Source organism: Medicago truncatula, chromosome 7 (assembly GCF_003473485.1).
Source record: "Medicago truncatula cultivar Jemalong A17 chromosome 7, MtrunA17r5.0-ANR, whole genome shotgun sequence".
Classification (NCBI taxonomy): Eukaryota; Viridiplantae; Streptophyta; class Magnoliopsida; order Fabales; family Fabaceae; genus Medicago; species Medicago truncatula.
This window is the reverse complement of record NC_053048.1, coordinates 12,647,578-12,656,125: the sequence shown is the minus strand read 5'-3', so window position 1 is coordinate 12,656,125 and position 8,548 is coordinate 12,647,578.

The window sequence follows — 8,548 nt, the reverse complement described above, 5'->3', positions numbered from 1 at the left end:
CAAACAACATAGGGTGAAGTTTGGAAGTGGCATGCATCATTCTAGTAGGCCTTTTGAGTATGTGCATTCGAATCTTTGGGGTCCTTCTAAGACTCCTACTCATGGGGGAGGTTCATATTTTCTTTCTATCATTGATGATTATTCTAGGAGAGTGTGGGTCTTTGTTTTGAAAAACAAAAGTGACACATTTGAAAAGTTTAAAGAATGGCACACTCTCATAGAAAATCAAATGGGAACTAAACTAAAAGGTTTAAGAACTGACAATGGCCTGGAGTTTGTTTCAGAGCAGTTTAATGAGTTTTGCAGGTTGAAAGGAATCAAGAGGCATAGAACCGTACCAAGAACACCGCAACAAAATGGTCTTGCGGAACGCATGAATATGACTCTTTTGGAGCGTGTGAGGTGTATGATTCTAGGAGCTGGGTTGCCTAAGAGTTTCTGGGGTGAAGCCGTGACAACGGCTGCTTATTTGATCAATAGATGTCCATCAACGGGAATAGACTTCAAGACACCTATGGAGGTATGGAGTGGGAAACCGGCAGATTACTCCTCTTTGAAGGTTTTCGGAGCTTTGGCATATGCACATATCAAGCAAGACAAGCTTGAGCCTAGAGCTTTGAAATGTATCTTCATTGGTTATCCGGAAGGTGTGAAGTGGTACAAGTTGTGGAAATTGGAATCTAGTGGAGGATCAAGAGTCTTGATAAGTAGGGATGTTACCTTTGATGAGACCCGTATGGGGATGAAGTGTAAAGACCTAGAGACTCAAGTACCGGAAACTATGGTGGATAAAACTCAGTTTGAGGTGGAGCTTCCAAATGAAGAAGAAGAAGATGTAGAAGATGAAGCTTCGACATCGGATACAAGTGGAACTCAACCGGTAGTGGATCCTGAGTATCTATTGGCAAGAGATAGAGAAAGAAGGACCATTACGGCTCCTAAGAGATTCGGTTATGCGGACTTGGTGTGTTTTGCTCTAAATGCGGCAGAAGATGTGCAAGACTCGGAGCCTAGAAACTTCAAGGAGGCATTTGAGAGCAAAGAGAGCAAGTATTGGTTGAAGGCGGTGAATGAAGAAATGGATTCATTGGAAAGGAACCAAACTTGGAAACTTGTGAAGCTACCTAATCACCAAAGGGTAGTTGGATGAAATTGGATCTTCAAGAAAAAGGATGGCATTCCGGGTGTTGAAGGTCCAAGGTATAAAGCAAGACTTGTGGCAAAGGGTTTCACTCAAGTGGAGGGGATTGACTACAACGAGATCTTTTCACCGGTGGTGAAACATTGTTCCATAAGGATAGTTATGGCTATTGTGAATCAATTCAATCTTGAGTTGGAACAAATGGATGTGAAGACCGCTTTCTTACATGGTGACCTTGAAGAGACAATCTACATGGAGCAACCGGAAGGTTTTATGGAGGACAAGTCTAAGGTGTGTCTTTTGAAGAAATCTTTGTATGGGTTGAAGTAAAGCCCTAGGCAATGGTATCGTCGGTTTGATGAGTTTCTTTTGAAGACCGGTTTTGTAACACCCCGTTACCCAAATGCAATAAAATAGCATAAATACATCAGAGTAATTTCACAACGGCATGTTACACGTCATTTCAAAATTCTTAAATAGAAAATAAAACTATTTAATTCAACATCATTCATAACTTCAAAAATCATGCAGCGGAAAGTTTGCATTTCAATAACAACAACAATGTTTTAATCTCCAACAACATCTTGACATTAAGCCTAAACAACAATAAGTTAGCCAATGAAAGGGCCACATCAACAAGTTCCAAAATTTGATACATGGAAGGGAAAACAACAATGAAATAATATAATAACTCCCATCCCACGTATCAGAGCCCTAGACACGACTCTTGAGCCACCACCTACTACTCAGGATCACCTGCAAGTTACCCATAGGAAGGGCAACATTTTCAAGCAGAAGGGGTGAGATTCACAACAATAAATATAGATATTAAAATCATCAAATGAATCTAACACCCTATAACTTCAAATATGTTCACTTGCAAATATTATAATTATTCACAAACCACAACAACATCATCATAATCATCCACTTAACAAGTAGGTATACAATGTATATAATATCAACAACATCAACAATACACCAAGACCACAATGAATACATATATATAAGAATGTATATCCAACATCAACATCAACAACCAGATAATAACTGGAATAACAACCGAGACTCATGCAAATGACATGACCACTGCTAAGACACCATCTTAGACTTCTTAATGAGATGCATTATGCATGTGGTACCAATCAAGACCGGAGCCCTCACCGCTTTTGAATGGTTAAAGCATTCATCAGAACCGAAGCCCTCACCGCTGTTGAGCAACTAGTACTCCAGGACCGAAGCCCTCACCGCTGTTTTATGCATATGCAATGGACCTACTTGTGTATATCTACATACAACTGACCATGCAATGCAACTCCATGTGACTCCACTTAAACAACATGTATGATTCAATACTTTACATACATTTCATTCATCATCAGTAATCATCAATTCAGCAATCAAATCAACCACAATAATGCATAAATACATGAAACTATGCTCAACACAACAACATTAAGGTACTACCATTCATGCACTAACATCAACATTCAGGAACTGAGTAGCTCGCCTCGCGAGCACATCTGCTCGCCATGGCGAGTTCAAGGCGAACTCGAGGCGAGTGAAAATCAGGTACTGTCGGGAAAAGTGACATTTTCTCACTCAAACTCCAATTCTAAGCTCCCTATTCATCTTTTTAACCTAAAACCTTCACCATTCATCATTAATATCATCTAGGTACCTTAAACCATCCCCAAAACATCTTATAACAACTTTTCAAAATTCAGTTTTAATCTGGGCTACTCGCCATGGCGAGTTGGACTGCTCGCGAGGCGAGCTATGAAGTTGCTCACTCGCCATGGCAAGCACAGCTACTCGCGAGGCGAGCGATGAACTTCTGTACGGGCAGAAAACTGGTTTTTTCCAAAAATCCCATTTTTCTTCCAATCACTCCCCAAATCAGTTTACAGATACAAATTAATTTTCTGTATGCACTTAGAACCTATTTCTAACACCAAATACACTCTTACTACTTCAAATTCATCATTTCACCATAAAACCCAATTTCCCAATTCTCACTAAAACTCTGTTAAACACAAAATCAGAAATCAATAACTACATTACTGAAGTAAACCTCACCCTTACCTTAGAAATTGAAGAAGAAATGCACAGCAATGATCAGCTCTTGGTTCTCTCTTGCTCTTCCCTCCTTTCTCCCAAAACTGTCAGTTTCACGTAAAAGTGTTTCTGACTCTAACTTTCTATCTTAACTGCCTTCTCAACTCCCTATTATTACACTTAACCCCCTTTAATTTCTAATAACTCCTATTATTTCCCAAACTCCAAAATAATCATTATTTCATACTTATTCTAATTATTATTAAATAAACCATATAATAAAATAATACACCACTTAAATCACCCAAAATCACACACATATAAATATAAACATATGCATATACCCACATAATTCACCAAACCATCATATAAAAATATATATATACTCAACATAGTTTAAAATTAATTAAATAAATAACTAGGGCGTTACAGGTTTTGTGAGAAGCGGATATGATTCTTGTGTGTACATGTTGAAGAAGAGTGAGAAAGTCATTCTCTATCTTCTTTTATATGTGGATGATATCTTGATGGCGAGCTCTAGGAAGGATGAGATTATGAAGCTCAAGGAGAGGTTAAATGGTGAATTTGAGATGAAGGATCTTGGTCCGGCAAAGAGAGTTCTTGGGATTGATATCGTGAGGAATCGTGACAAAGGCGATCTTTTCTTATCTCAACTTGGTTATTTGAAGAAGGTGGTGGAGCGTTTTAGAATGTCGAACTCTAAAACCGTGAGCACTCCCTTGGGGCACCACACAAAGTTGTCCATATAACAATGTCCTCAATCCGAGGATGAGAAGCAATTGATGGAAGGTACTCCCTATGCAAGTGGGGTTGGATGCATCATGTATGGAATGGTTTGTAGTAGGCCGGACTTAGCTTATGCGGTTAGCATTGTGAGTCGGTTTATGGAAAATTCGGGAATTGTGCATTGGCAAGCTTTGAAGTGGGTATTGAGGTATTTGAATGGGTCTTTGAAGGGCGGTTTGAAGTACACAAGGGCAACTCAAGATGAAGACGCTTTGGAGGGGTATGTTGATGCGGATTATGCGGGCAATGTGGACACTAGGAAATCCTTGTCGGGTTTTGTGTTTACTCTTTATGGCACGGCTATTAGTTGGAAGGCAAATCAACAATGGTGGCATTATCTACAACTCAAGCGGAGTACATATCACTTGTTGAAGGTGTGAAGGAGGCCATATGGTTGAAAGGGATGATTGGTGAGTTAGGAATTACTCAAGAATGTGTGAAGATACATTGTGATAGTCAAAGTGCCATTCACTTGGCAAATCATCAAGTGTATCATGAAAGGACAAAGCACATTGACATTCGCCTGCACTTTGTTAGAGACATGATTGAATCAAAAGAGATTGTTGTTGAAAAAGTGGCATCGAAGGAGAATCCGGCGGATGTGTTCACCAAGTCATTGCCTAGATCAAGATTCAAGCATTGCTTGGACTTGATCAAGTTTGTCGAAGAGTAATTCCCTTTTGGAGAGAGCAGCATGGTGGTTGATGGTTAAACTGACATCACCACCAAATTAGAAGTCAAGGTGGAGAAATGTTGATATTGGCTTCAAATTTGTGGTCTGGAAGAACAGAGAAATCGCGACACGATTTTGGTATCGTGACACGATTTCAAGTGGCCGTGAGCTAGTTTGCAGGCCATGATCTTGGGAAATCGTGACACGATTCAGAAACTTGCTCGTTAAGTATCACTGATAAGGACTTGTCTACCTTGGGTCCGTTGCAAATCGTGACACGATTTGGGGAAATCGTGGCACGATTTCTTCAGAGGAATACTAGTATATATTGTGTTCTTGTGCCTTTTTTGAAGAAGAACTTAAGAGAGCTTGTATGAGCTTAGAGAGAGAACTTGGATAGCAAAGGAGGGAACCAATGGGTTGAGTGTCTTTGTTGAGAGTGTCTCTTGGGTTGGGAAAAACATTGTAATCACCTTGGGTTTTAGGGTTCATATTGTGATAGTGGGGAAACACCAAAGGGTAGAATCTAGGGTTTGTTCATGTGTAAAGATTAAAGGCTAGAGTTCTTGTAACCTTTTGTAACACTTTCTCATATTGGATTGGAGAGCTGTTCTCTCCCCCAGATTAGGCCATATTGGCTGAACTGGGTCAACAATCTTCTCGGTGTTTTGTTCTTCCCTTTACCGCTTATCTTGTTTTGCTTTGGTATCTCTTTGTGTGGTTTTGCTATACACTAGTCTAGGGCTGCTTTGTTGTTGTTTGCTTGGAGACCATTTGTTCTCATTGATTACCACTATCTCTTGCTCCACACATCATTGTTTATTTCATTGGTGTGAAGGTTTTTGAACCGGATTCACAACAGTATTAACCAAAAGGAAGCAGAGAAAACAAAGAAAAGGAGAGGACCAAACCAAAACCTCCTTAGTAATTTTCAAAAATAAAGTTATGCATTCCTAACTTGTTTTGTACAAAAGTTTCTCTAATAAAGTCAGGAATATCTAACCAAACAGTTAAGTGATTGGAAGCTAGACATAAATTAGTCAAATTTTCTGTACATTGATTTCCTTCCCTAAGCACATGAGAGGCAATGAATCACATAAATATGGTGATTGTTCACGACATTCATTCTTCTCACGGTGTATCTTCCTCTAATGGTTTCTTCAATTCAAGTATGTTTCTCGTCGCTAGCATGGTATTTAATTGCCCTTGGCCATGTGTGGCTGAATTCGCCCAAAATATGTATCACCATAAACCTCGAATGCAAGACATGCATAATTTCAATTGAATCAAAGAGCTTAAGATGCTACAACTCCGTTTTCTCAAGACATGCATAATTTCAGTTTCATAAAACTCGCAGCGGAAAATAAACATACAACATATCTCATCAACATGTAATAATCCTTAAATACATGAGTAATAAAATCTCAACATCATATCTCAAGTTTCAAATACATAACTATAGTCTCAACAAATAAAATCTAACAACAGATAAATGACAATAAACATAAATGTCTGACACTCTAATCAGAGCCTAACTAGACTTCGAGCAAAAGGTAAATGAGGTAGTCCCACGCTAATCCTCAAGCACCTCACAAGCAATAAGATAATCAGTTATGCACGCCGTCAACCCATTCATACAAATGTGTTAAATTATTCCTTATCCTGCACATGAAGACAATGACTACTAACACAAACACTAATCCTTAGTGCAGAAATTGCCACAACTCCATAAATTGTACTGTATAAATTGTAATGACCTGTAATTACAAAACATTTATTGATTAAGCAACACAGAAATAACACAAAATCAACACAGATAAGGGACATGCAAACGAAAATTAACACCAACCTTTTGAACAAAAACAATGAAGAACCGAACCATAATGGAACCGGAGGAAGCTGATATAGTGGGAAGTAATCTCATACCACTCCATATATATAGAAGAATAACAAATGATGTGTCAACAGATAAAATCCTTATACATCCAAGAAAAGGGAGCTTCTACAGTACGTACCTCACAAATTGAGATCTACTGATACTCTACTTCATAAATTTATAAATTTATAATGATCATTTTATGAAATAAGTTGTTATTTGTCATTATTTATATTTTAAAAAACACCATCTCATGAGAAAAAAAATATCATTTCATTGTTTATATGAATTATATTCAATTTTTAACATTTTCTCATAAAAAATAATCATATAGTTGTAAATTTTATTTCATCGACGCTTTTGGTAAATAAGATTTAATTATTATAGTTGTTAATGATAGAAAATAATTATTTTTTCTTCAAAAAAAAATCAATTTAATTATTAATTTAACGTTTGGTGTACCGGTACACTCAAAATGTTGGGTGTACCATAAAATTTGCCCAAAGAAAAACAGATTATATGTCAAGAAATAAAATCCAATGATTAGGAAATGTCGAAAATGCCCCTCTCAAGGGCAAAATTGGAAAAATTAGGGGAATTTTTTTTTCTGTTATCGTAAGTAGATTTATTCATAAAATTACAAAAGAAAAATAAACAAAATGGGAATATTTATAGAAAAAAAAAACAAGATTAGTAGATGCAGATAATTCAAGACTTTCTTTGTGCTTCTTTATAAACAACAATTCTACATTTTACATTAATACAATTTGTTAATATAATAAGTGTGTATATTTTGTATATAACTAATACTTCCTCCGTTCCTTCCTAAGTGTCTTTTTAGAAAATGAACACCAAAATAATGATGTGCATTTTTGCACATTTTCTTCCTATTATACTCTCATTTTAATCCACCAATAAAATCCTTTTTTTTAATCCACCAATAACATCTTATTGTTTTGCACACATTTTAGCTTTCCAATAAATTTAACATGTTATCTTTCTCTCTTAACAAACAATTGTCAGTTATTATCTTTTTTCTCCAATAAATTCCAATTTTTCGCATTCTCTCTCTGTCATATCAAACAATTGTCAATTTTCTAAATATTGTGCACATCTTTTTTATTATTTTAAGGCGTGCAATGTAAAAATTATTTCAACTTCTTCTTCTTCGTTTTCATCTTGTTCTTGTTCTTCTTGTTCTTGTATCTTGTCAAATGAGTCTTCAACTATTTCTCCCTCTTCAACTCTCATCAGCAACTTCATTGAGTCTTCCACTCTTTTTTCCTTTTGAACATTCATGGAGGAGTCTTTTATTTTCCTTCTCTCAAATCTGTTTTTTTACTTTGCACTAACAATTGATACTCATCTTATTTATAAAATTTGAAATCTTCTTAAAACTATTGTTTATAACAAAATTTTGTTTAAATTTGATGATAACAAGAAACAAACTTTGTTTTAAAAATAACAAACAAACTTTGTTTTAAAAAATAAACAAACTTTAGTTTTCCAAATAGACAGTATTAATTAGTTTTATCGAAAAAAAATAAGATAAGAGTGATCGACAAATGATATAATTGACAAATCTTACCCTGAAAAATACTATAAGACAGTTAAATAGAAACGGAAAATTCACCCTAAAAAAGACACTTAAAAAGGAACGGTGTGAGTACTAAACTAAACTACCATTTGTAAATAGATATGTTCAATACTTAATTTTCATATTTTAAGATAAATTAATAGTATTAGTTAAAGTTACATTTGAATGAAAACATATACGTGTCTTGCTCACATGTGTCATAAAGGCATATATCTTTTATCCTTTATCAAATAAAGCAAGATAATTTTTCAAAATAAAATCGCCACCTAAACTAGTCTCTACTAAACCTTTCATCTTAATAATTCTAACAGAAATGTGAAGGGAAATCATGATCATAAAGGCAGCGAAAATTAAAATTTTCGATTTCCCTTAGAACATTACAAAATTAACATGAAT